General features: G+C 39.4%; 1 long non-coding RNA gene across 1 annotated transcript in view; it reads right to left on the reverse strand.

The window, feature by feature from the left end:
* Positions 1-700: 700 nt before the first annotated feature.
* Positions 701-27360, reverse strand: part of LOC112621161 — a 35095-nt gene continuing 8435 nt past the window's right edge. Inside the window, exons 3-4 of the long non-coding RNA XR_003118674.1 lie at positions 2686-2782; positions 701-908 (exon numbers count right to left, since the gene is read on the reverse strand). This is a non-coding gene — a long non-coding RNA (uncharacterized LOC112621161). The remainder of the gene's footprint in view (positions 909-2685; positions 2783-27360) is intronic.

The following is a 27360-nucleotide window of genomic DNA, read 5'->3' on the forward strand; positions in this document are numbered from 1 at the left end:
CCCTACTTTACAGAAAACAAGAAAAGGTGAAGCATCAATTACCTTCTCATTGAGTCCTTCACCATGCTGCACAGCCATCCTTCCTCTGAAGATGCTGCTTGGTCATTACCTCACTGGGCTGGGAATCCAGCATTCCCACAAGGAGGCATGCTTCAACATACTTGAAATGAGCGGTGCACCAGGAGCACAAGCCTTGGGGTTTCCCAGAGTGGTAGGAATTGAAATCAAAGGATTCTATACCATTGGTGAGGATTCACAAGAGAACATGGTCATTCTAATGACACTATGACGTCTTGATGGGATACTTCATCCATTCCTTTAAGCTTACCTACAGTCTCAACCTCAATCCTCTTAATCCTAGAAGCATTTCCCAACTACTATCCTCCCACCAATGTGCCGGTTTTCTTAAAATCACATAGAGCAGAACACTTTCTGGAAACCCAGAAGAGATAGCTCTATCGCTATATACTCTATAGAGCTATATAGCTCTATATAGTAAATTTTGCAGCTATAGCTGCAAAAATTACTCTATAGCTACAAAAATTACTCTAGAGCTGCAAAAATTACTATAATTTCTTACAGCCTGTTTTGGTAGACAGTATGGCCAATATTGTCTTGGTTTAAATAAGATGATACAAATCAGATGCAGAATGATTCTACTTTTGAAAATGCCTAGCACACATGAAAGATGTTTGTGCAGTGAGGTACTATAAGAATTTTTATTAATGACAGCTTTGCAATTAAGTGTATGTTCACTGAATATGGAAACAAATGAGAACTAACAATAAAAAGGAGTTCCAAGAAAATTGCCATGGCATGAACTGAATGGACTCATACTGGGCCAGCACTTTAGGTCTCGGCATGAACAGCTTCATCATTCCAGAACTTTCTTGATTTCCAAGGTTTGTCTGAAAACCAAACAAGATGACTTTGTAGAAAATGATTCATGGATCCACTAATATGGGCGATATGTCACTGTATCAGCCCATTCCAGAACCCCATGGTTATTCCACATTAGGTGGGTCCCAACTGCCCACTGAGTGGAAGCCAAGACCCTCACTCAGGTCTCCCAACTCTAACCCTCCGCTCCAGCTTCCCCTACGTTTTCTGACGTTTTCAACAGGCTTTGCTGATTCCTTGTTCTGCACTGTTATTAAATCTTGCTTCCGCCTCCCTTAAGAATAATCACCCTCACTTCTCCACAAATTTATGTTCTCAACTTTCTTTAAGATCTAATGGAAAACAGGTTTCAAAAAGCACTCCTCTACCTTCCCTGTCACAATTTTACAATTCATTCTTTACTTACTGCCACTAACACTTACAGAAATAATATAAAATAACTATTATTCTTGCTTACATTTTATGGGAAATTGCTCCTCAATTTTTGCACGTGTGTATATTTTGACTGTCCAGTAATTTCTTTGAAAGCAAAGTCAGTACATTCTTTTTTAAAAAATAACAGTGCCAAGGATAGCCTGGAAGCAGGATAGAGATTCCTCTCGTGTTGATCACGACCTGCCAACCAATTTGTGTTTTGACTGCTCCATTCTCAAGCTGACTTCCAAGATCACACATCATTCTCAGCACACACACAAGCCTTGATATCACATTTCTTTAAAAGGTCTCTCCCCAGATTCTACATCATTTCCAACTGCTGCTCTTTTTTTCTGCTCTCCTTATATTACGTCACAATGAGTCCAAATAATTCTGTAAATTCTCTCTTTATTTGCTCACTGCACATTCTCTATCCCTACCTCCATCTACTTCATTCAAGATTTTGAAGACGACTCTGCTTAAGGTTTCCTACAGCTTCCATCTGGCCAAATACAGTGTTGAACTCTCATACTCCATCTTGCTAAAAACTGTCATCACTGATCATTAGAGACATGCAAAGCAAAACCACAATGAGACACCATCGCATGCCAGTCAGAATGATGATTATTAAAAAGTCAAGAAACAACAGATGCTGGCAAGGCTGTGGAGAAACAGGAATGCTTTTACACTGTTGGTGGGAATGTAAATTAGTTCAACCATTGTGGAAGACAGTGTGTCAATTCCTCCAAGACCTAGAACCAGAAATACCATTTGACCCAGCAATCCCATTACTGAGTATGTACCCAAAGGAATAGTAATTAATCTATTATAAAGACACATGCATGTGTATGTACGCTGCAGCACTATTCACAACTGCAAAGACATGGAATCAACCCAAATGCCCATCAGTGACAGACTAGATAAAGAAAGTGTGGTACATATATACCATGGAATATTATGAAGCCATATAAAGGAATGAGATCACGTCCCTTGCAGGGACATGGATGCAGCTGGACGCCATCATCCTCAGAAAACTAATACAAGAACAGAAAACCAAACACCATATGTTCTCACTTATAAGTGGGAACTAAACAATGAGAATATATGGAAGCAGGGAGGGGAACAACACACACTGGGGTCTGTCAGCGAGGGGCTGAAAGGCAGGAGAGCATCAGGATAAATAGCTAATGCATGCTGGGCTTAATACCTAGGTGATGGGTTGATAGGTGTAGCAAACCACCATGGCACACGTTTACCTATGTAACAAACCTGCACATCCTTCACATGTATCCCAGAACATAAAATTTAATTTAATTTGATTTAAAAAACAAAAACAAAAACTCTCATCAGGCCAGGCATGGTGGCACACACCTGTAATCCCAGCTGCTCACGAGGCTGAGGCATGAGAATTTCTTGAACTGGGAGGTGGAGGCTGCAGTGATCCATGATTACACCACTGCACTCCAGCCTAGGTGACAGAAAGAGACTGTCTCAAAACAACAAAAACAAAAACAAAAGCAAAAGCAAAAACAAAAGCAAAAACAAAAACAAAACAAAACACAACTCTCATCAGTATTTGACATTTGACTTTCAGAGGACCATACTGTGTAGATTATTTTCCTACCTTGTCAGTTGCATTGGCTGGCATCATCTCCTCTTCTTCCTGACCTCTAAGCCTTCTTGTAGTCTTGACTGCAATATGTAAGCCATTTGTCTGAGCTTCTGTCAGGTCCCAGTCCCAACTTCAATCTTTTTTTTTTTTTTTTTTTTTTTTTTTTTTCAGATGAATTTTTTTTCTTTTTTTCCCAGGCTGGAGTGCAATGGCACGATCTCGGCTCACTGCAACCTCCGCCTCCAGGGTTCAAGTCATTCTCCTGCCTCAGCCTCCCAAGTAACAGGGATTATAGGTGTATGCCACCATGCCTGGCTAATTTTGTATTTAGTAGAGATGGGGTTTCACCATGTTGGCCAGGCTGCTGGTCTTGAACTCCTGATCTCCAGTAATCCACCCGCCTCAGCCTCCCAAAGTGCTGGTATTACAGGCATGAGCCACCGTGTGCCGCTTTCAATCCTTTTAACCCTAGAAGCGCTTCCTGATTTCCCCAATGTCCAAGTTTTTCCAGAAGCATACAGGGCTCACGTCTAGGACCTTTCTCTATCTACACTTATTCCTTAGGTAATACTCTCCAGTTGCATGCCTTTAATTACCATTTATGTTATAATGGCTCCCCAATTTATATTTCCATCCTTGACCTTTCCTGTGATTCCTAGACTTGTGTATTCTACTTCCTTCTTGACACTTCTGCTTGGGTGTCCGATAGACACACAGATTTATGACATGACAATCCAAATATTTCATTATCTTCTCCTTAGCCTACAAGATTCTGTTGCTCTCCTCTGTCCTGCATTATATGCTTTCTTTTGCAACAGTCAGCTGAAAGGCTGGAAACTATCTGTCAGACTCTTCTGCCTTTCAGTTTCTGGTTGCAGCTGTATTCTGCTAATGAGGTGCACTAGTGAGAGATTTCAAAGATGAAAGAGCACAGAACATACTCTTCTTCCCCATGCATCAATGTAGGACATGAAAGCTTTGGCAGACATGAATTTTTGCAGTGGTCTCTGGGTGATCCATTCCAGTTACTCTTCTCAGTGCTATAGGGCACCACTAGTTTCCTTCACTTTCCTCATCTGAGTGGCAGCAACAACTTCTGAATTCACTGGCCCAAGTAGTGACAGCAGAACTAAGTACTACTGGGCACCTTCTCTTACCTGTGTTTCCTCAGCTAATCCAATGTTTTTGAAAGTACTTGATTCCCTGTATGAAACCTCTTCATACTTAACATACTTGGAGTGGTTGCTTTTTTCCTGCATGAGTTCTCACTGATACAGTACCTCATCTCCTCAGTTAACCATTTACCCAGTCGCTAAAAACTGAAACCTAGCAGTCATCCTTGACTCCTTCTTTCCCTTTACGTCCCACATTAAACACAGCAAAAAGTCAGGCTGGATTTTTCTCCAAAATATGTATTGAATCCCATTCTTCTAAGCTACCCGTCCTATAATTACTCTAGTGAAATGCACGGTCTTCTCTCTCCTAAACAGTTCCAGTTATTTACTAACCAGCTTCCACTCTGGTCCCATGACAGTCTGCTATCAATATATTAGTCAGAGTAATCTTTTTAATATGCAAATAAGTTGCATCATTCTCCAACTCAAAACCATTCAATAGATTACCATCTCAATTCTGATAAGATCCAAACCCCTTACTTTAGCCTACAAGGTCTTGAAACTTCAACCTTTGCCTACCTGAATGGGCTCTGTCCTTCACCCGTTACCCTGTTCCAGCTGCATTTGCCAAGTTAATTGTTAGTTCCCACCCACTGTGTATTTAATATTTTCTGTGCCTGCATTGCTCTTTCTCTATCCCTCCCCATGGCCTGTTCTCCCACTTCATTCAGATCTCAAAAATCACCTCCTCAGATCAACCTTTCCAGACCACCCTATCACTTTCACTGCCCCTTCTACCCTGCTTTTATTTTTCTTCATGATACATCTCATTATCGAAAATTTTATTTCTTCTTTATTAATTTTTTGGGGGGTTATCTACATTCTCCACTAAAATGTTAGCTCCAAAAGGACTTAGTCAGCTAGTTGGCTGCTGAATCCCATTACCTAGGAACTATGTGCACCTAGCACATAGCGGGAATTCTATAAAAAGTGCTTAAATACATATTAATTTGATTTCTTGCCCCTCTAATCAGAGAGCTTGAATTTTCCAGGAGGAACTGTTAGCTGATTTTCTCAGGATGTCCCCTCCCTTGACCAGCCACAATGATAATATCCTGGGGAAATCAAAAGGAAAGCTGGAGAACCTGGCAGGAGCACCTGTCAAGGGCTGAAACAGGATGACATGAAGGCTCCTGAAAATGTGGCACAGTTAGCTCACAACACCTCACGCCAATAATGGTGCACAAGGCACAGAGAAACCAAAGTGATGGAGTGGGATTGAATTTTTGGTAAAGTGGTTTATTTTTGATTTTTGAAAACCCAAGATAATTTGTGATGCAGATATACCTCCAAAATGTGGTTGGGCTTAGGCTGATGAAAACTTGAGTTATATGCCTCCTGGTCAGAAAACAGGTGAACAAGAAGGCAGCAGAGTATTAGAAAACCGGGCTGAGTTCAGTCATCTTCTATGAATAACTCACAAAATGGATTATTCCAAGGTAGACAAATGAGGCTTGTATGCACAAATGTGCTTTGGCTGAATGTGAAAGCTTTGGGAGGATTAATTACTTAGTTAATCACACATTTTCTAAGTCATTTTCTCTCCCTCCACTTCCTCCATCTCCTTTCTTCCTTATTCACTTCCATGATTCTTTATTCCTGGAAGCATGTTTTATGCATTATCTCATTTAACCCTTATAACAAACCTCTGAGCTATGGTCTCTATTTTACAGAAGAGAAACCGACCCTTCAAGAGTTATCTATAGGGAACGTGGCACCCCTCAACCTCACTCCCTGCTTTCTCCAATTCTAACTCTGCTGCTTCCCCACTTTATGTATCTCTTGGGTTAACTTCTCTTTTCACCACTTAGGGATGGTCACTTGTCCCTACTCTTTAAATCCTTTTGTCAACAACAACAACAAAAGATTCTTAAAGATTTTGAAAGTACAAAGGAACCTAGAAACAGGATCCAGTGTCATTCTTTCATTCTGCAATTCAGGAGACTGAGGCTTTGAGGGGAGCAATTGTTTGTTGAAAGTCACAGATGGAGTGCGTACTGAGCTACGTCTCCTGACTCCTAATACAGCATTCCTTTTTCTTATCAACAGTCAAGTACTTTTCCTTTGCATAATTGATTTCATACTATTCAAATTTCATATGAAAATGCACTAATGAGAAATGGTTTAAAATTTAAACTTGGGTTGCATTAAATATCATATTTACAAATAATAAAGGTCATCCTCCTCCCACTATCACACGATTATCCCACACACCTTTCAACCAATGTTGAATATTCAGTATTCATAAGATGCACATTCTTACATTGGGTAGCTTGTATGCATCAAGAGTTGGGTGCCTAGACATTCTTTAAGGTTCCTCACTGAGTTTTCTGACTTTTTCAAATTTATAAAAGGCAATGATGAAAAAGCGATTATCTCTATGCTCTAGGAATCTCATAGCTATAGCACATGGGATTATCTATTTATAAAAAGTTCTCCAAGATCCATCTTATGAATCCAGTAGATAACACTTGCCATGAATCCAATAGACCATCCTTAAATCCTTAGCATGAATCTTATTCAGTACAGAAATTCCAAATTTTAAGGTTATCAAGGGCACAGATCACTCACCTATAATACACCTAGACTCTTAGTGGGGATTCAGCTAAAAATAAGGAATATCCATTTAAAATGTACCTGAAGTGCATTATTTCTGTGCACAGGTTTTTAAAACTTATTCATAATACCCATTATGTGTCCATATATAACATTCTTAAATTGATAGACACAGTCCACACATCCCCAGAAGGGGTCCACATAATGGATCAACCCTTGCTAAGTGAATGTGGATCATGTGTAAAAATCAAGGTTGCCACTACACATGTAATATAATGGACAAATGAAAAGTCAATGGAGAACAGAAAGTTAAATTTACAATTTAACGGAAAATTTACAATTTTACAGAAAATTACAAGTTATGAAAGAAAATGATCTAAAGGCCAACGAAACTTCTTTGGTTGCTAATTTTCTGCCTTGGTGGAATTATTTCCGAGGGGCCTAAATTAGCAAGGGTGATTTCAGAGGCATTGAGTAACAAGTTCAGAATGAAATGCACGAGGCATGAGCTCCAAAAACTAGTAAATACTGGCACATTTGCATTTTAACTATTTCCAACCACCAAAGGTGTCAGTGCTTCTATAAAGAAGCTCCTTGATAACAGCCCAAGATACTAAATGCTCTCTGCTTGGGCACTGGAGGACACAGCTCAGGGCTTTATCTACTGGAGGAGGGGAATCACGTTTTCTCTGTTAAACAGGACAGAGAAGATGCTTTTTGATAGAAGCGTCAATCCAATATTCACAGAAATTATTTTCCCTGAGCAAGAAAACAAGGTGAATCTAGCCCCATAATACATATTAATAATAGTAACTGGGGAAATTATTCATTCTATTTGTCAAGGATTTCATTTCTCCCTCCTTCAGGCACAGAGCAGAATTTTTTTTTTCTACTTGCTTCTTTTAAGGCTCCACTCAACTGCTTAAGCATTTCTAGCCAAGTTCTGAGCAGACTGATGTTTCATCACGCAGACGAACCAGATCTATTCTAACTGGGACAAGCATTTACTGAGTGCCAGATAATTCATTAAGCGCTTTACTTGCATTAAGTCATTACTTTTCACAGTAATCCTATGAGGTGAGTATTATTTTGCCATTTTACAGATGAGGGAATTGACGCCTAGAGTAGGTAAGTGGCTTACACAAGGTCACAAAGCTACCAAGTGACAGAGTTCGGATTTGAACCTAGGGAGTCTGGATCCCACACCTAGGCTCTCGACCACTCCAAAGATGAGAAGCCATTTTGCCCGTGCAAGAAAGAAAGACGAAGCTGTCTGTTTGGGGTTAAAGCACGTGTGCATATGATGGTCAAGGATTCAACCCAGGAGCCATTAGTACCTTTTTAATTTTAAACTGAACAGGAACTTTAAGTTAACAGAGACTTTTATTCTACTCATAGAATTAAATTTGTCAGGATTCTCCAGAGAAATCAAACGTGTGTGTGTGTGTGTGTGTGCGCGCGCGTGCACGCGTGTATTCAAAGAAATTTATTATAAGGAATTGGCTCATGTGATTATGGAGGTTGGCAAGTCCAAGTCTCAGTGTGGACCGGCAGGTTGGAGACCCAGGAGAGCCAATGGTGCAGATGAAATCCGAAGGCAATTGCTGGAGAATTTACTCTTGCTCCGGAAGGCGGTCTTTTTGTTGTACTCAGGCCTTCAACTGATTAGATGAGGCCCACTCACATTATGAAGAGCAATGCACTTTACTTAGTCTATCAATTTAAATGTTAATCTCATCCCAAAACATCTCCAAGTTGACACATAAAATCAACCATCCTGGAATAGTGGTTGATTCGACAGTTCAGGGTTACACGGCAAAGCCAACACCAGACCTCAGATAGATCATCTGGCTCCCCAGTCAGCATGACCGAACACCACGCCAGCCCCCCATGGAGCCCTGAAAAACATCCACCACCCCTAAGGTAAGCAGGGAAAGGATTAAGACTTTATGTTCTTCTAGCTCTACTCTGACTTAAAAGAACTTCCACTCCTTTTTGTCAATTCTTTTGTAAGTTGACACTACAACTAAAAGATTTTTTATAGACAGCAATGTTCTCTTATTTACTGTTTAGAAGGTTGGTAACACAGGAAGCACAAAACAGCACCTAAAATTAGCTAAGGAATATGATTTTCCTAAGCGACACCACTTTTGTTGATAAGAACTTTAGCTTGACCCCTTCGATTAAGAAAGACTGGATCTGGCCCGTGGTAAGGAAGAGGAGGCAGACTGCATTTGAGCCCATCCAAGGGTTGCATTTTAATTGCTTCTTTTACCCTGGGAGCTCCCTGGCTTCTTCCTGAATGATTCCTCTTGTCTCCCCACCATCTGCCACACTTGCTGACATTACCAAAGCAGGAGTCAAGCATTGTACTTGGTAATACTGACAATAAACTCAGACACTCAAATGCATCATTTTGCTCAAGGCGTTATTTAAAGGCATTTGCTTAAAGGCATTGCTTCATCATCTGCACACGTAAGATACTTCTACAAACATGAACTGTATAGAAAAAAACTCAGGATGCAGATCCCATATGTGCAGAAATTATACAACCAGGATACTGTGAGAATTCAAACGTTCAATAAGTTTATCCAAAGTCGACCATTCTTTTCCTTAGTATTCCCCATCTCCATATGACTTCTGTGCCAATAGCTGCTATGTGGAGCACTTCCTAGGAGAATGGCACTGGCTCAATGCCTCCCCAGTAGTGAGTGTTGGAGCCAGAAACTGAACCTCATGCTACCTAGACCAGGAGTTAGCAATTTTTTTGGTTTGTTTTTGGGTTTTTTTTTTTTTTTTTTGTAAAGAGTCAAAGAGTAAATAGTTTAGATTTTGCAGGAAATACAGTCTCTGTTGCAACTACTCCACTCTGCTGTCATAGAATAAAATTGGTCTTTGAAAACAGGGACAAGGAAGAAGCACGGCTATGTTCCAATAAAACTTTTGTGGACACTCACAGCTCATACAAAACAAGCAGCTCACTGAGTTTGACCCATGAGCTGTAGGTTGATCATCCCTGATCAAGATGATCACAGGTCACGGCTTCAAAAAGAACTGTAGAATGACACTAAGAATTAGGAGTGAAACCCAATTGCACTAACAGATTACTTCTGCTAGCCTTTCAGAAAGCTTTAACCATCAATTGAAGGCTGGAAAGAAAGGCCAGATCTCCTGTTAAGTGAATTTAAGTATCAAGAAAAGAAGTAGCAGATGTTGGGGTATGTATGTGAAACAAAGTGACTTTGACTTCGGCCCTAAAAGTCTCTTTAAGGATATTTGTACTAAGAGTAGAAAGGAAAGGAGTGATGGAAAGCATAGTATCATTCAGAATCTAAGTGTAGGAAGATGCCCTGGGGACGAGTCAATCTTCTTTTTTTTTTTTTCCTTTTTCTGTTCTCGCCAGGTGGACACCGGAATGTCATCTTGCCTTTTCTTAAGAGAGTAGACTCCAGTGTCTATCGTTCCCTTCTTTATGTCCATGTGTACTTATTGTTTAGCTCCCACTTATAAGTGAGAGCATGAAGTATTTATTTCGTTTCTATTCCTGCATTAATTCACTTAGGATTATGACCTCCAGCTCTATCTATGTTGCTGCAAAGGACATGATGTCATTTTTTAACAACTGTATAGTATTCCATGGTGTATATATACCACATTTTCTTTATCCAGTCCACAAATGAGAGTGGGAGGATGGTGAGGATTGAAAAACTACCTATCAGGTATTAGGCCGATTACCTGGGTGACAAAATTATCTGTACACAAAGCCCCCGCGACATACAATTTACCCATGTAACAAACCTGTTACACGTGCCCTTTCAACCTAAAATCAGTTGAAAAGAAAATAAATAAATGAATAAATAAAAAGAAAGTAATGCAATCCATCCTATATATGAAGAAGAAAAATAGCATGACCCTATCAACAGACAGGAAAGCACTTGAGAAAATCGAATACCCTTTCACGGTAAAAACCAGCTCAACAAAGAATAGAGGAGAACTTCCTTAACTTAATAATGAATATTATTTAAAAATGTAGAGCTACCATCATAACCAACATGGTGAGAAACTAGAAATTACCCTGCTAACATCAAGACCAAGGCAAGGATGTTCTCTATCAGCACTCCTTCTTAACATTTTACTGGGAGTCTTAATGCAGTGATATGAGAAAAGGGGGTATATTGCTGGTGAAGAATGAAATAGGCTGCTCTTTTTAACAAATGACAGTGTTGTCTATGTAGAAAATCCAATATAACCAAAACTAATTTCTGCAACTAGTAAGTGATTATAATAAGGTGCAGGATATAAGGTTAACACAATTAAACTGTTTTCCTACAAATTAAATTATAATTAAAAATAAATTTTAATGAAAAATAAATTGTTTTCCATTAAAATTAGCACTTTCTGAAATGAAATACTTATGAATCTCACAAAATAAGTACAAGATGAAAACTACAAAATTCTGATGAAAGAAATCAAACAGCTAAATAAATGGAGAAATATTTTATTTTTATTTAAAGACTCAATGTCTAGATGTCATTTCTGTCCAAGTTGACCTATAGGCTCAACACAATCCCAATCTAAACCCTGGGAAATTATTTTGTGGATTTTGAGAAGCTGTTTCTAAAATTTATATGAGGAGAAAAAGACTCAAAATAATCAATACAATATTAAAGAATAACAGAGTAAGAGTAAAAGGACTGATATTATTCACCTTCCATATTTATTACAATGCCATAATCATCAGGAGAGTGTTGTATTGGCAAAATAATAGGCAAATAGATCAAAGGAACAAAATACAGACCTCAGATATAGATCCACACAAATATAGTTAACTGATGATTTTTTACAAAGAATCAAAGGCAACACAATGGAGAAAAGATAATCTGTTCAAGAAACGGTGTTGTAACAACTAAACATCCACAGGCAGAAAAAAAAAATGACTATAGGCCTAGCCCTTACACCCCTTTCAAAAATTGACTCATAATGGGTCACAGACCTAAATGTAAACACAAAACTGTAAAACCCCAAGAAGACAGGAGAAAATCTAATTTACCGTGAGTACAGTGATAATATGTTGACCTTCACTGAAATTTAAAAACAAACAAAAAGGACCCAAAATTCTGTGAAAGACATTGTTAAGAGAATGAGAAGACAAGCCATGGACTGGGAGAAAAATATTTTCATAGTACATATCTGGAAAGAAATATTATTCAAGATATTCAAAGAATACTTGCAACTCAACAAAAAGAAATGAACAACCTAATTAAAGAATGGGCAAAAGGCTTGAACAGACACTCTGTCAAAAAAGATATACAGATGGTAAATAAGCAAATGAAAAAACTCTCAACATCATATGTCATTAGGAAATTGCAAGTCAAAGCAACAATGAGATGGCACTACACTTTTATTAGAACAGACAAGATATAAAACCCTGACAACACCAAATGCTGGTGAGGATGTTGGGGAGCAGGAACTCTCATTCATTGCTGGTGATTACGAAAAATGTTACTAGCATTTCAGAAGACAATTTGGCTGTTACTTACAAAACTAAACAGATTCCTACCATACAATTCATCAAGCATACTTCTTGGTATTTTCACAAGCGAGTTGAAAACTTATATCCAATCAAAACCTTCTCAGGGAAATGTATAGCAGATTTTTACATAATTTCCAAAACTCGGAAGGTTGCCAATCTAAAAAGGCCCCATACTGTGTTATTACAATGGTCTGGCATTCTGTAAAAGGGCACAACTATGGAGACAGTGAAAAGAGGTTTGTGGGAGGAAGGGATTAATGGGAGGATCACAGAGGATTTTCAGTGCAGTGAAACTGTTCTGTATGACACTCTGTCATACAGGTATCTCTGTACATTATTACACATAGTCAAATCACACTAAATATATGGCACTGAGAGTGACCCTAACTTAGACTATGGGCTTTGGGTGATTATGAGTTGTCCATGCGATTCATCAGTTGTAACAAATGTACCACTCTGGTGTGGACTGTTGATTAGGGTGATGCAATCATGTATGGAGTCAGGGGGTGTACAGAAACTTTCTGTACTTTCTTCTCAATTTTGTTGTGAACATAAACTGCTCTAAAAATAAAATATATTGAAAAACGAAAAAAGAAGAGAATCAAGCAATTTCAAGATACTGAAAGAGCTTGGAGTCAAGTGCAGCTGCCTAAGGGTGAGCAGGTAGCAGCTTTACTTTCAGGGGAACGTCTAAGAAGACTGTCTGGCTCCCTGCTAGTAGTAAGGAGTCCACCTTTAGAAGGAGGGGGCGGGGAGAGACCTTTTGTTCTAGTGGCTGAGCTCTAAAAGCAGAGGCCCTCAGATCACAGCATCCTATTAGCTGAGTTTAGCTCCGAGTATCATTGGCCACTCTTAAAAAAACACAATGTCTTGGGAAAGAGCTTGGGTCAGCAGCTGCCTGGCAGCATCTTCCAGGTAGATAGGACCAGCACTCAGCTCAAGCCATGTGGCAGCGAGCACCAATTGAAGCTCAGCTCTCACTGGGGTGACAGTTTGATTAAACCTGGGTCCATTTGGACCACATCAGCCCTCCAGGTTTGTGGACAATTTGAGGAGGAGAGAACATCAAAGGGGAGATACTGGACCTCCAAATAAGAGTGCCCTTGAAGGATAAACCCATTTTCAGTGGCGGGAAAAATGAAAGAGATGGGATGTGTTTGCCCCTAAGGTTTTGGAACTTCTTCAGGTTGTATAAGGACTAAATGAGATTCTGGGTCTGGAGGCTCCATCACACGGCCCAACACTTCCAAAGAGTGAAAAACTGCTAATCTCCATGACCTCTTTACCCCACTTCCCCCAGGTATTCTCCTGCCCCTTGAGAGAGAGGGAGCCTCAGGGGCTGATAGAGACTCATTCATTGAGAACCTCTGGGTGTACAAAACCCAGCTGCCCCAACTTTTTGTTCACACTGCTTGTCCCTCTCCTCTCTTCCTTTTCTACTTTTCAATTCTAGAGCTTAGTGCCTCTTCTTAGAACTCTAGAATCCTCCCCTCCAAGCCAGATATCTTGGTCCCTTATGTCTTCAACCACCAAGACTCCCAGATTCCAAACAGAAATAAAGGAGTGCTTGGAAGTCTGCTCCAGAACTCAGCCAAGAGAAGGCGGGTTGGGGTCTGGGTACTAGTTGAAAGACCCCTAATGTGGAGCCCAAAGAACCCAAGCTCATCCTGTGTGTTGCATGTGACGGGCAACACCCAGTTCTCCAGGCAGCCTCATCTGTGTTTTTGTTTATTTGCTGGGCCAGGGAGAAAGGACTGATGTTAGGTGTCACTGGCATGAATTCTACTTATTGACATTAGCAGACTAACAAAGAGAGGAGAGAAAATCAAAAGCAATAGGCATTTTAAGCTTTTAAAAAATTACTTATCATCTCTGCCTAATCACCAAGAAGTGTCATCTTGATTACTTACAATCACTAAATGTCACATTTACTTTCTGCTTCAAGTGCCATTTACCCACATATCTACATCTTTCAGACATGTGGCTGTAGCTCTGATGAATGTGGCTGTCTCCACAAGACACTCTGGCATCATCTTTTTATGATCATTCTTCAAGGACTCTTTGTCTTCTTTTAACAAAGGGGAGGACACTGGTCCTAAGAGGTGACTCTTTAGACCAGGCAGCAGTCCCTGTCCCTCTTGTCAGTCCAGGTCTTCCAGGTCAATGCATTAAGCATATCTTCTAATTCTGAAGCTTTGACATCTGGGGCCTTGCTGACCCTGGAGAGACTGCCCCTCCCAGGGACAGCCAATTCCTAAAGATAAATTATTTGCCTACAAGGGTGTCTTCCAGATGCAAACCAACTAACCCAGAGCCCATGCCCCAAAGACGTTCTTCATCAGACTCCCACAAGCCTCCCCAACCATTCACTTGCCCAAATCATCCCATGGCCAGGTACCAGGCAATGAGAGACAGCCCCTGCAGCCCAGAGCCCTTTGGAATTATTTAAACCAGACAATCCTAAGTCTGTCTATCCTGCCTCACCTGTTCCTTCTCACAGGAACCGTAATAAAGGCTCTTGTCCATGTTCTCCTCCCAGTCCCTCTGCTTCCTGACCAACCCTGGCACTTTCCCAAAGGGCCCTGTATGGAGTGGCTGCCTCCTCCTCTTGAGTAATAAACCATCCTTTCAATGGCAGTCATCTCCTGATCTGCTGAACTCACTATGCCTGAATAATAATAAAACCTACAATTTAAAACACTCACATCCCCATAAACTCTGCTGATCTTCATGCTCATGTGAAAGTTTGAAATGATGCAAACTTTCATGTATTTTCCAGCATCAGTGTGTAGAGAAATGAAATTGAGAGGGTAAAGCACTTGCTTTAGAGTCAGATTCTGGGGAATTAAATTTGACTTCTGCCTCCCGCTGCCTGGAGACCTGGGTGAGTTACTGAATCCTTCTTGCTTTATTTTTCTCATCTGCAAAATGGAGGATCAACAAAGACCTATCTCACAGGACTGGAAGAATACACCAAAAGTATCTGTCATACTATGAGTACTCAAAACTGTTGTTGCTACATTACTTTTCCTCGATATGTGGTTATCTGGAATTTTTTGTAACCACTAGGCTAAATCTTATCTGAATGAAGATCGCCATTTTCCATCAATTCTTTCAAAGATTTGGTTTGCATATGGCATTTAGCTTTACATATGGTCATTAGAACATGCATAGAACTTATTAATCATTAAGATCTCAAAACCTTTAGATTAGAACTTGACTTAGACCGAAAGCAGCGTTTTCCTAACTTGAGCACTGGGGCACCCCAAGAATACCTCTGCAGAACCTGGTTAGATAAACCCTACATTAAAAATTAAATACTGTCTGTTGAAATGACTGCTTCATGCTGACAGAATTACAAACCCTAATACAAATGGGGGCCCTATAATATCGTATACATGGAGGTGTTACCCAAATAATCAATCACCTCAATATAAATGCACACATGTAAAGGTAGATTTTAAGCGAAGCCACAAGAGAAAAATCTTCTCAAAGAGAGATTCCTATGGATCCCTAGAGAATGTATTCATCAAGCAATTTGGATCAACTTACAGATTCCAAGAAATCTAAGGTGAAGCCATGTATTAGTCCATTCTCGCATTGCTATAAAGAACTGAGACTGGCTAATTTATAAAGAAAAGAGATTTAGTTGATTCACAGTTCCACAGGCTGTATAAGAAGCATGTCTGGGGAGGCCTCAGGAAACTTACAATCATGGTGGAAGGTGAAGGAGAAGCAGACATGTCTTGCATGGCCGGAGAAGGAGAAAGAGACAGTAGGGGGAGGTGTCACACACTTTTAAACAACCAGATCGCAAGAGAACTCATTATTGAGAGAAAAGCAAGGGGAAGTCCCTCCCTGTGATCCAATCACCTCTCACCAGGCCCCTCCTCCAACATTAGGGATGACAATTTGACACAATATTTGGGTAAGGACACAAATTCAAAACATATCAAGCCACCTCTATAAATAAACATCTTTCTTCTAGATGCACTACTTTTATTAAAGTCAGCTTTCTGAGCTACGAAGTGTATCTGACTCCCAAGTTGTAAGTCTTTAGTCTCTGGCAAGACAGTTTATGTAATTGCTAATGGGAAAGGATTTGCTTATCCCATCACTGAGACCCCCAAGGTCAACTTCATGGGTGTGTAGTCTGAGCCCTGGACTCAGAAGGCCCTTGTTGCTCTGATGAAAGTCTTAATTTATTTTGTACAAGGTACCTTGTATTTTCATTTTGCACTGGGCCCCTCAAATTATGTTCAGTCCTAGAGATCCTCATTTACTGCCCAGTGGCTAAAGGGCATGAGCCAGGCTGACAGCAGCCCTGGAAAGCTGCCTTGAGGATTTGCACAATACCATCATGGCACCATGACAGGCAGCAGCAGGTTCCTTCTTCAGAGAACCACTCTGCAATAGAAATATAATGAGCAAATTTAAATCATAAAAAATTCAGCTCATATCAGGTTAGAAAAGATGAGCCATCATAATTCAATTGGAAATAAAAGAACAAAAGGAAAATGAATGGCTTGCATTTTTTTTTTTTTTTTCAAACCCTACCAGCTGGCTGCTCTCTCTTGTTTATCTTGGCCTCTCATTCTTTATTTGGTAGCAAATTAATCTGGGTAGTGATCCCTATCGTAAGTCTTCCGAGTAGCTTAAAGGGCTGATTTCATTACGAGAGTCTAATCCTTTGATGCCTGCAGAATCCAGAGTTGGCAGACAACAAATGCTGCCTGTTCTCTACGAGGTCAATGGCCTAGGGTACCTAATGTCCTGTATATAAACAAACAACATAGGTCAGTCTCAGCCCCAAATCTTTCCTCTTTGTCTTCAGCATTGGAAATTGTGAACTGGATCATTCTGATAATCAAGGATCAGGCTGGGAGTAGACACAGAGATGAGTTTTGTCCTTAGCACCTTCCTGTCTCTTTTTGGGATCCCTGCTTTCTTGTAGGCTGCCTCTAACCTCCAGGACCCCATGTCCTGGGATAATGCTGCTGTGTCTGATACTTTCTTTCTCATGGGATAGCTACCCGTCCTCAAATCTCTTGCTGGTCAAACCCTACATCCTGTAACCTCAGGGCTCTGACCCAAGCCACTTATCCTTGGGAAACATTTAGGTAAATATCACAGCTGATGCTGCAATTGTGCTCAAAGAATGTTTGCATTTCATAAAAGAGAAGACTCCTAGATACTAACACCCTAATCCACAAGGAATACTCTCACATGTAGACATTTGGATACCAGTAAATAACAAGGACATGATTTGGGAGTAACATACATTAGGAGGAAGGCTGTAGATATTTACTTGGGGAAAAAAATGTTGTCTTTTGTTTAAATATTGCTTTGAAAACTTATGTTGTCAGGAAAAAGTAAGATGGTTTCTGTAGCTTAGGCTGTCTCCACATTTTCCTTGCAAGCATTTTGCTAGCAATTGAGGTAATCCAGCTGGGGCCCAACAGGAGTGTGGTCTAACTTCCCATAGACATATCTAACTGACATTGGCACATGGCTCCACTGATTTCGTGTTTTAAAGAGAAATAAGAAAATAAAAACTCTTTATTACGCCGAGCATCAGAAACATCAGAGAATAAAGAAAATTATTCCCTAATCGAGTATTTAAAAGAGGTCAACATCAAAATATGATTTAAACTGTTAACAGAAATTGTGAAAGATGTTAAAATGGGCAAGTGGATGGTGGGGTGGCACCTTCTGCATGGGCTCTGCCTTTTGTTGTCTTTGAGCTACTTCACACCTCCACAAAAACTGTCATCCAACTGGTTCCTGCCAATAAAAGCTCAAACAAACTGTACCCAGTGGAGATATAGTTCACAATTGCCCTGGAAATATTGACTAATTTTGCATTTATTTATAAATTTATTTCAGCATTTATTTCCTATGTATGTGTGTATGCGTTTTGAATTCTTCTTTGAATTGACGGTAAGATCTTGGTTCCCTCATTAATGAATGGGTTACATCTTTAATGTGTTTATTTAAACATTATGTGAGTTGTTGTTTTATCTTTTTAAAAAAATTATCTTGTATAGGATTCCTGCTCAGTAATCCAAGATGGTTGTGATGAAGGCTCAGTTTTGTTTTTTTTTTTTCCAAAGTTGGTGTCAATTTATTCAGTCAAACTTACCTGGAAATTTTGTACTTAAAATTCTAAGTCCTACAAAAGGTCAAGGGCTCCTCCAGATCTGTTAGCTGCCAAAGACCCTGCAATTACTCGTCTGTAGCCACAGAGTGAGAAATTCACAGTAGGTTTGTATGTGTTTACTTGTTTTATGTTTGTTTTTATTTTTGGTTTTGGTGGATACCTTTTATCAGATGAAAAAGTCTCCATCTGTTTTTAGTTTACTTCCAGTTTTTACAAGCCATAACTATTTAATTTTATTGCCTTTTTGGCACTTTTTGAGGTGATCTATGGTGTGTCTACATTACTCTATTAATGTAGTGAATTGCATTAGTAGGTTTTTCTGTGTCAAGGCAGGCCTCATTCCTAAGTCATGATGTATTTGGGGTTTTAAAATATTCAATTTATGAATGCTTTATTTAGAATTTTTCATAAAATTCATATAATTCATAAAAAGAGATTTAAACTTTGGTATCTAGGTTATATTAACCATGTAGAACAAGTTGAGGACTTCTCCCAGTTTTTTTCTAGGCTTAGAATGAGTTTGTATATACTACTTTGACAATTAGTGGTTTATTCACATTTTTTTCTTCTTGAGTTAGTTTTGTAAAATTATAATTGCTAGAAAATTGTCTAAACTAAGATTTAAATTTATTGAAATTATGTTTTCTCATGGTATTAAAAACCTTTACTAATCCTGTATTAGATAACTTTTTTCATTCTTAATATTATTTCGCTATGTCCTCTCTATTTTCTTCTGGGATAATCACACCAAAGGCTTGTGTGTTTTGCTAATCTTAAAAAACAAACAAACAAACAAAAAAAAAAACAGCTTTTTCTTGATCTTTTGTCTTTTTATTTTTGATTCTTGGATTAATCTAAGTTTGTCATCTGTATCTTATCTGTAATAGAATACGAAAAAATAGCTCTGTGCGCCTTAAAGTATGTTCTACTTAAATCTCATTATGCAAACATGATACAAGCTCAAGGTCAACAAATATTTAGAAGAGGATTCTTTTCATTTTAATATTAAAGTACAGTTTGATGAAAATTACACATTCAGCAAATGATGGCTTCAGTAGGGCAAGGTTTGCATTGGAAATGTCATACCTCACAAGACAAATAATAAAAGGCGGATATTAACTGAAATTGTGAATACATATTCAAGTTAGTAATATAAATGCCCATTTTCTGAATTTATTTACATGACATTCATTCTACATGTATTTTTGGAGTGTTATCAGAGCACCAGAGGCTCACTGGTGAGCAAGACCAAATGAGTCCCCACCCTCCTCAGGTATGCATTTTAGGAAGGGATGATAAACTAGAAAACTTTAAATGTGTAATATAATCCCAGATACAGATAGGTAGATTTGAAGAAAATACACCTGGGTAAAAGAACGGGGGATAAGTTGTTTTAGATTCTCTTTCAATGTTGATGGATATCTAGTTATGAATATACTTTTACATGTTTATAGAATTTTTAAAGCATGCCTAGGCAGAGTCAATAAATGTAATAGTGGTAGAAAAGGCAGTTGAAATAATAAAATTCTATGAATTTTTATAGAGTCGGTTAACTTGCATTAATCTGAGTTTGTCTTTTGTATCTTGTCTATAACATAGAACACGGACCAATAGTTTTCTCCATTTGAATTTTTTTTTTTTTTTTAGAGATGGCGTCTTGCTATATTGACCAGGCTAACCTCAGATTCCTGGGTTCAAACTATCCTCTGACCTCAGCCTCCTGAATAGCTGGACCACTGCACTCAGCTCCATTTGATTTAAGGACAAGAAAACAAAGTAGACATCATTATTAAAGAGCATTCTACTGTATCCATTTAGTAAATTATGTTGTGTTCCAGCTAAATACCCAAAGGTATTATGAGTTAAAAGGAAAAAATCATGGAAATATAATTATCATTGATGTAATGGTCATCTAACAGTCCCATTCACTGTACACATGTGAACAATAGTCAGCATTTCTCTTGCTTACTATGCACTGAGCACTTCTTCAGAAGTGGCTCATCTAGTCCTTCTAACCACTTTGCCAAGTAAAGACTGCTATTACTCCATTTTACAAGTGGGAATGTGGAAGCTCACAGAAGCAGCTTAGTCAAGGTAAACCAACCCCCCACCACCACCTCTTCACACCCGCCCCCTACCTGCTTAGTAGACAGGAGGGAAACCTGGGCCAGGTTTTTGCACTCTGGCAGTCTGACACCAGAATTTTAACTCCTACCATAATCCTACACTACTTCCCCATTTGCTTAAGTTGGATTAAAAAACAGACTCTTTTTAGTGGAATTTCTTCTTGGAAAATTGCCACAAGTGTGAATAAGCAAAAGGAGAGCCTCTAAAGGTTTGCCTAGGGCAGATGAAGAATTCTGAAAGATCTTTTTTTGCCAAGAGCACTATAAATTGAATGATGCTTAATTGCTCCATTTACATCTTTGGGACTGCTCTATCAACCATGCAGAGGCCTCAGCAAAAGGATGTTGGCTGGAGGCTCAAGTGGTTTCTGCCAATGCTAGTCCCAGGTACCCCACTCCTAGGGGCCCCACTTTTTTTGGCACAGCCTAAATTTACCCACCTAACCCCTCTCTTCCCTACCCCCTATGTCTCCTTTACTCTATTCTAATTTTGTCAGAAAGGTATTTTCTGAAGGCAGTTGTACGGTTGGAGCATGTGCTAATTAAATATACTTCTCCTTTAAACTTTATTATTTTTATTTTTTATTTTTGAGATGGAGTCTCACACTGGAGTACAATGGTGTGATCTTGGCTCACTGCAACCTCTGCCTCCCGGGTTCACGTGATTCTCCTGCCTCAGACTCCTGAGTAGCTGGGATTACAGGTGCATATCACCACACGTGGCTGATTTTTTGTATTTTTAGTAGAGACGGGGTTTCACTATGTTGGCCAGACTGGTCTCGAACTCCTGACCTCGTGAACTGCCCACCTCAGCCTTCCAAAGTGATGGGATTACAGGTGTGAGCCACTGTGCCCTGCCTAAGCTTTATCTTTATAAATACCTTTTGCCTAAATTGTCCATCTTTTCCATGAGGGATATTAAGCCAGATCTTAACTGACAAAAACCAAAGTTGGAAACATAAGGTATTACTGGTAGTTTAGTGAAACAAATGAAACCAGACTTTCCAAAATCATGTCGCTTTAGTAATTTAAGATGTCTCCTGTTGTGACCCAGTTATTCAATTAGTCGTCCCAACTATATCACAAACTTTGGTTGCAAATGGCCAATTCCCAATGAGCTGTTATCTATCACCTCTTTGTGATCTCAACTGAGACTCAGAGGCAGGAGAACCAATCTGATATCCATATTAGAAGTAAATAAAATGAGATACATTGTCCGGAATCATCTATTTTTATTGCAGTTACTAAATTTTAGCAATAATATAAGTGACTTGTGGGAAACGAGAGAATAAAACATTCTCATTTCCCACAAGTCATTTAACCTCCATACCTCTTAGTTTAGGTCAAACACCTCTCAAAAGAAGGAAAACAGTAAATATTTATTGAATTAATAAGTGGATGGATAGATGGAAGGAAGGAAGGAAGGAAGGAAAGAAGGAAGGAAGGAAGGAAGGAAGGAAGGAAGGAAGGAAGGAAGGAAGGAAGGAAAAAGGATGATGGATGTACTAAAAGAAGATGAATGGATGATTTAATCACTTAAAATGAATGATTAGGCAGAGTGTCGTGGTTCATGCCTGTAATCCCAGCACTTTGGGAGGCCAAGGTGGGTGGATCATTTGAGGTCTGGAGTTCAAGACCAGCCTGGCCAACATGGCAAATCCCGTCTCTACTACAAATACAAAAATTAGCCAGGCGTGGCGGTGGGTGCCTGCAATCCCAGCTACTCAGGAGGCTGAGGCAGGAGAATCACTTGAACCTGGGAGGCAGAGGTTGCAGTGAGTGGAGATCATGCTACTACACTCCAGCCTGGGTGACAAAGCAAGACTGTGTCTCAAAAGAATGATTAATATTTTGCTAGTTTCACAACTCCATACATCTCTAAAATTCTGAATGTATTTTCTGAGTATCACCTGAACCCTAACTGTGAACTCTACACACAGAAAATGAGATGAAATATTCTCTACCTTCCAGGAATCTATATTCCCAATGGAGAGGCAAGTTAAACCTCATTACCCAAAGCATAAAAATGGAAATCAAGTGGAAAATCATGAGACATAAGACTTTGAGTTCTGTTGGCATTCAAGGAATAGTGAAATCTGTCCTATCACTCAACATACTTGCTAATTCACTCCTGCTCCAGGAGGATAAGGAGAAAATAGAGCAGGTCAGAACCAGAATACATGGGTTAGACCCTGAAAACAGAAAAAGAGTCAACACTGCTATGGAGGTGGCAGCACGCTGAGTGGGGAAGCTCTGGGCTTTTGTACCTTCTGGATGTCATCCAGGTACTTAAGTATGCATTAGTCCACTGCAAACCCTAACATTTGAGCTTGATGCCTGTGATGATGAGTTTTATGTATCAACTTGGCTAGGCTATATAATACACAGTTATGTCATCAAAATCATCTAGGTGCTGTGAAGCTATTTTGTAGACAATTTGGTCAGTTGACTTTAAGTAAAAGATTCTCCTTGATAACTGGATCACGTGCATGGCCCTCATTCAGTCAGCTGAAGGCCTTCAGAGCAAAAACTGAAGTTTCCTGGAAAGAAAAAAAAATTCTGCCTCAAGACAGTAGCATTAACTTCTACCTAAGTTTTCAGCCTGCTGACCTGACTTAAAGATTTTGAACTTGCCAGCCTCTACAATCACACAAGCCAATTTCTTAAAATAAATCTTTAAAATTTTTAATAAAATTTAAAATATAAAAATATACATACATACATGTGTGTAAGAATACATATATATATATTTATTCTGTTTCTCTGGAGAACCTTGTCTTATTTCAATATAAAAGCATTCCTCACAGGTGTGAGATACAGGTGCAAACCCGGATGCGTGTTGTGACTTAATTTTAATGCATATTTTTTTAGGACAATGTGAGAAGTCTGGTGATGATCTGACTGGGCTCTGAAATGAGGCAGAGCAGGTAAAATGATTAGAAATGAGCTCACGTGTATCCGCCCCCCAGGGATACTTTCTGGCCTTTAATGAACATAATGTTTGGCAAGTTGACAAACGCACCGGACCTCCCTGAGTTCTCAGTGTGATCATGTTCATGGTAAATGAAGGGATACATCCCCCCGCTCCCAGCTCTTTCCACTCTTCTTTTTCTGTGTTGTAATTAAAGCCTTCCAATATCAGGGACTTAAATGCTTGAAAGATTTTCTTAAGGGAAGGCAAGAAATGTGAAGCATCTCAATTTTAATTAAAAGGAAAGACCTTATGACAAAAGTGAATAAAGTATGGTGCTGATAATTATCAATTTAAAAGCACAAAAATGGTAATTTCTAGTTAGGAAATAAGTACCGGTTCACCCTCTTATTTAATCCATCACATTTTAATTTCCTTCTTCCTTCTATAATTGAGGAATAGCTGCCAGATTTGGGAATAGAGAACTGTATCCTTCTGCTGTGAAAGAAGGTGGCTCTTTTCTTAACAGTCACATAAGCAATTAAAGCCTTGGAACTGGGCTCCCTTTGGTAGGTTTTTCTGCTTGCCACTTCCTCATCCTGCCAAAAATAAGGAGGTTCATTAACCTCACACTGTTAGGAAACAGGGTTCATCACTGAGAAGTCGGGAATGCGTTTCTTCCGTGTGCTGAGAATGAAGGATTGCTTTTCCTAAGGTGTTCTCTATGCAGGAGCCTACAGAATCCGAAGTCATCTGACTTCTTCCTTCTTTTAATCATCCCCTGTGGCTCAGTTTCCCCACCCAGTACAAAAGATCCTTAATGAAGCAGCATAGAGTATCTCCAAATAATAATGCTCAATGCATAGCAGTAAAATAAGCACATTTGGGTTTATTTTACAGCAGTGTGGTATTAGAGGTGTTAAGGCTTCTTTCCAGAGCAGCGGATGGGAGTAGAAAGGGAAGCAGCTGGCACATTTGTTCACGTCTTTTCAGTTTATTATGCTGAAGTACAGTAGAATTGTCCTAAAAAATCATGTTAAGTAGCCAACCACTAGCTCCCAGATGCCATAACATTTGATAGCTATGATTTTTTAACAATTGCAGTCCCTTCTTAGCTGTTGAATTAATTATTGCCAATCAAACTTTGAAAATGTTTAGAATGAAAATTTACCTTTTTTCCCTCCTTCTTTTTTTCCCCCACTTCCAGTTGGTAGTATCACTCAGAGTAAAATCTGGCCATCACTTAAGCATTCTTAGGCAAACATTAGTCTCTCGAAAATGTCAGATGGGTATACTAAGAGAGGGCACTTCAGACTATGAAGCATGAAATGTCAAATAACCTACCACAGAGTACTAAAGTGACAAATCACACGTAGGCTGCACACAATTTCTCTATTCTGCACTGATATGAGAGATTCTTTTGAGATATACCTTTAGGTCACAACACCATGCTGTTGTGGACAAAATGGGGTTAGAGATTAACTGTGGATTATTGTAAGAAGGAAATAAAATTTCTTTCTTTCTTTCTTTCTTTTTTTTTTTTTTTTGAGCAGGGTTTCTCCATTTCAGTACTCCTGACATTTTGGAATGGATTATTCTTTGTGGATGGGAACCGTCCTGTGTGTTTTAGGCTGTCTAGCAGCAGCCCCGGCCTTTACGTACTAGAATCCTGTACTAGGGGACCCTCCCTATTGTGATAATCAAAATGCCCCCAGACACTGCCAGATGTGCCTGGGAGGGGTGGGGGCAAGAGACAAAAATCTGTGGCTTAGGACCACTGCCCTAGAATAATATGGCCTCAAGTGGAACGTATGAGAAAACAAAGATCAGGGATCCCCTTTAAATTCTAAATACAGAATGCAATTAAAGTTGAAAACATGCTATTCAAATCCCCAAGTATTCCTTTTTTGTTGTTTTAAACGTATTTGCAAACAAACAAGAACATCTATAACTATTATAAAAGTCATTCTGAAATAGCAACATTAACAGCATTTGCTTCTGAAACAAAGACATACTGTTTCAATTTCCTTTGCAAATACACACAATAGGCATGTTCACATTTACTTCTCAGGAGGATAAAAAGAAATTAGCCTCAGTAAAATGAGCATAAAATTATCCCCTCATAATAATAAATAAATGATCTCATGTTGCCTGTTTTCTATATAATTATACCTACAGTTATACCTGATTGCCAATTAATTGATCCCTTTTTATGCACAAAACCTCCATTGCTCCACTCCCTTGAAATTTCCTTGGCTGTAATATTTTATGGATACTATCAGACATTGCTACCTATAGAAAAATTGATTCCTTTCTCTCTACGTCTAGATGGTTCTCTCTAAAGTGCATAGTTGGTTGTTGCTATTTTAATGCTGTTCAGTAAAGAGAAATGCTACATCAACCAAAGGAATATTCTCGCTTCTTAAGCCAGCACAAACCACCAGCATTTGGATGTACATGATTATGCTTTAAATTTCCTAAAATTTCTCTGCTGGTGTATAAAAATTCAGTTGCCCATACGTCTAATCTGCAAAGCCTGGGGTTTATAAACTTACAAACTTGCACTGGGGAAGCCATCCACAAGTTTATACTTAGGGGAGGGGTGTTACTTTAATAAGGAACGGTACTACAGAGCTTCAAATATCGCCCCCCAAGTTTCCATTCCAGCCCTACTTCAACACACACACACATACACACACACACACACACACAACCTTATTTCACCCATTTTCCCAAAAAGGCACTGTAAACAAGAATAAGAACACTTATTTCCATCACCATTCAGAACATCATTCCCCAGTCCCCTGTGGACCACAGCTCCCAAGTGAATGTGATGTTGCCAAAAGCCTTTCTGGGCACATGTGGCTTGATCTGTCCTGTTGAGATCTGGCATCTCCCAACATGTTATCTCAGACAGAACATCAGAGAGACTTCTGAGACACATAGACACACTGCCAGCATCACACCTGGCCTTTGTTTCCTGCAAGGAACACCAAGGTCATGCCTGCAGCCCAACCATCTGGTAAATCTGACAAGGTAAGCTTGCTGGGGCCTGGAAATTGGGCCAGAGGAGTCCCACATTCCCTCTTCCTGGCATAGGTCCCTAAGCCAAAGGAGCAGTGCCCCAGCCCAACAGAGCTGAAGGAAACAGACATTCACTGGTTCAAACCCCTACTGTCAAAGAAGAGGAGACAGAGACCGGGAAGTTTAAGAAAAGCATTCAATATCCTAGACTTAACAACTCCAGAACAGATGACTGTAGTTAGAACCAAGACATCTGACTTCACTTTGCCTCTTTTTTGTGTGTGCAAGGAACTGTTCTGAGACCCACTAGGTCTACAAAGGTGTATAAATTATGGACTCTGCTCAAGGAGCTTACAACAGTCTGAAAAAAATAACTCAGAACAAAAGATGCAAAGAGACCAAGCCAAAAACTGAAGAAATAACTCAGGAGGTGTTCAATTGTGCAAATTAAATTATACACATGTCCGTTAGTCTTGTTCAGTGGGACTGATTCATATCTCTTCAGGCTAAGGTGCTCAGGAACGTTTATACAGAGACAATTAAATTTAAACTGGACTTTGAAGGATGAGCAGCTTTTGACCAGGTGCAGAGGGAAAGAGAAGGAAATCCAGATAGGTAAATAGCAAGTTAGGGCCAAGGAAAACAAATAACCCAGTTTGTTGATTTACAGATATAAGGGTGGTAAGGAACAGTACTCACTATAGAGCAGAATGTCTTGGATTCTAATTCTATGGCTGAACTTTGTCAGTCCAGTCAGTCATTCTTAAGCAAGAGATAACCCCACAGAGCCTCAGCTTCCTTGCTATATTTGCAGGTAGTGGTTCCAGCCCATGCAGTGGCAGAGAGGATTCAATGAGATTTCTTATACACCATGCAGAAGGCAACAGAAGCCTCTCTGTCCTTCGAATTCCCCCATTCCATGCTCTGGGGGAAATTCAGAGACCACTCC

The sequence above is a fragment of the Theropithecus gelada genome, chromosome 3, assembly GCF_003255815.1.
Source record: "Theropithecus gelada isolate Dixy chromosome 3, Tgel_1.0, whole genome shotgun sequence".
Classification (NCBI taxonomy): domain Eukaryota; kingdom Metazoa; phylum Chordata; class Mammalia; order Primates; family Cercopithecidae; genus Theropithecus; species Theropithecus gelada.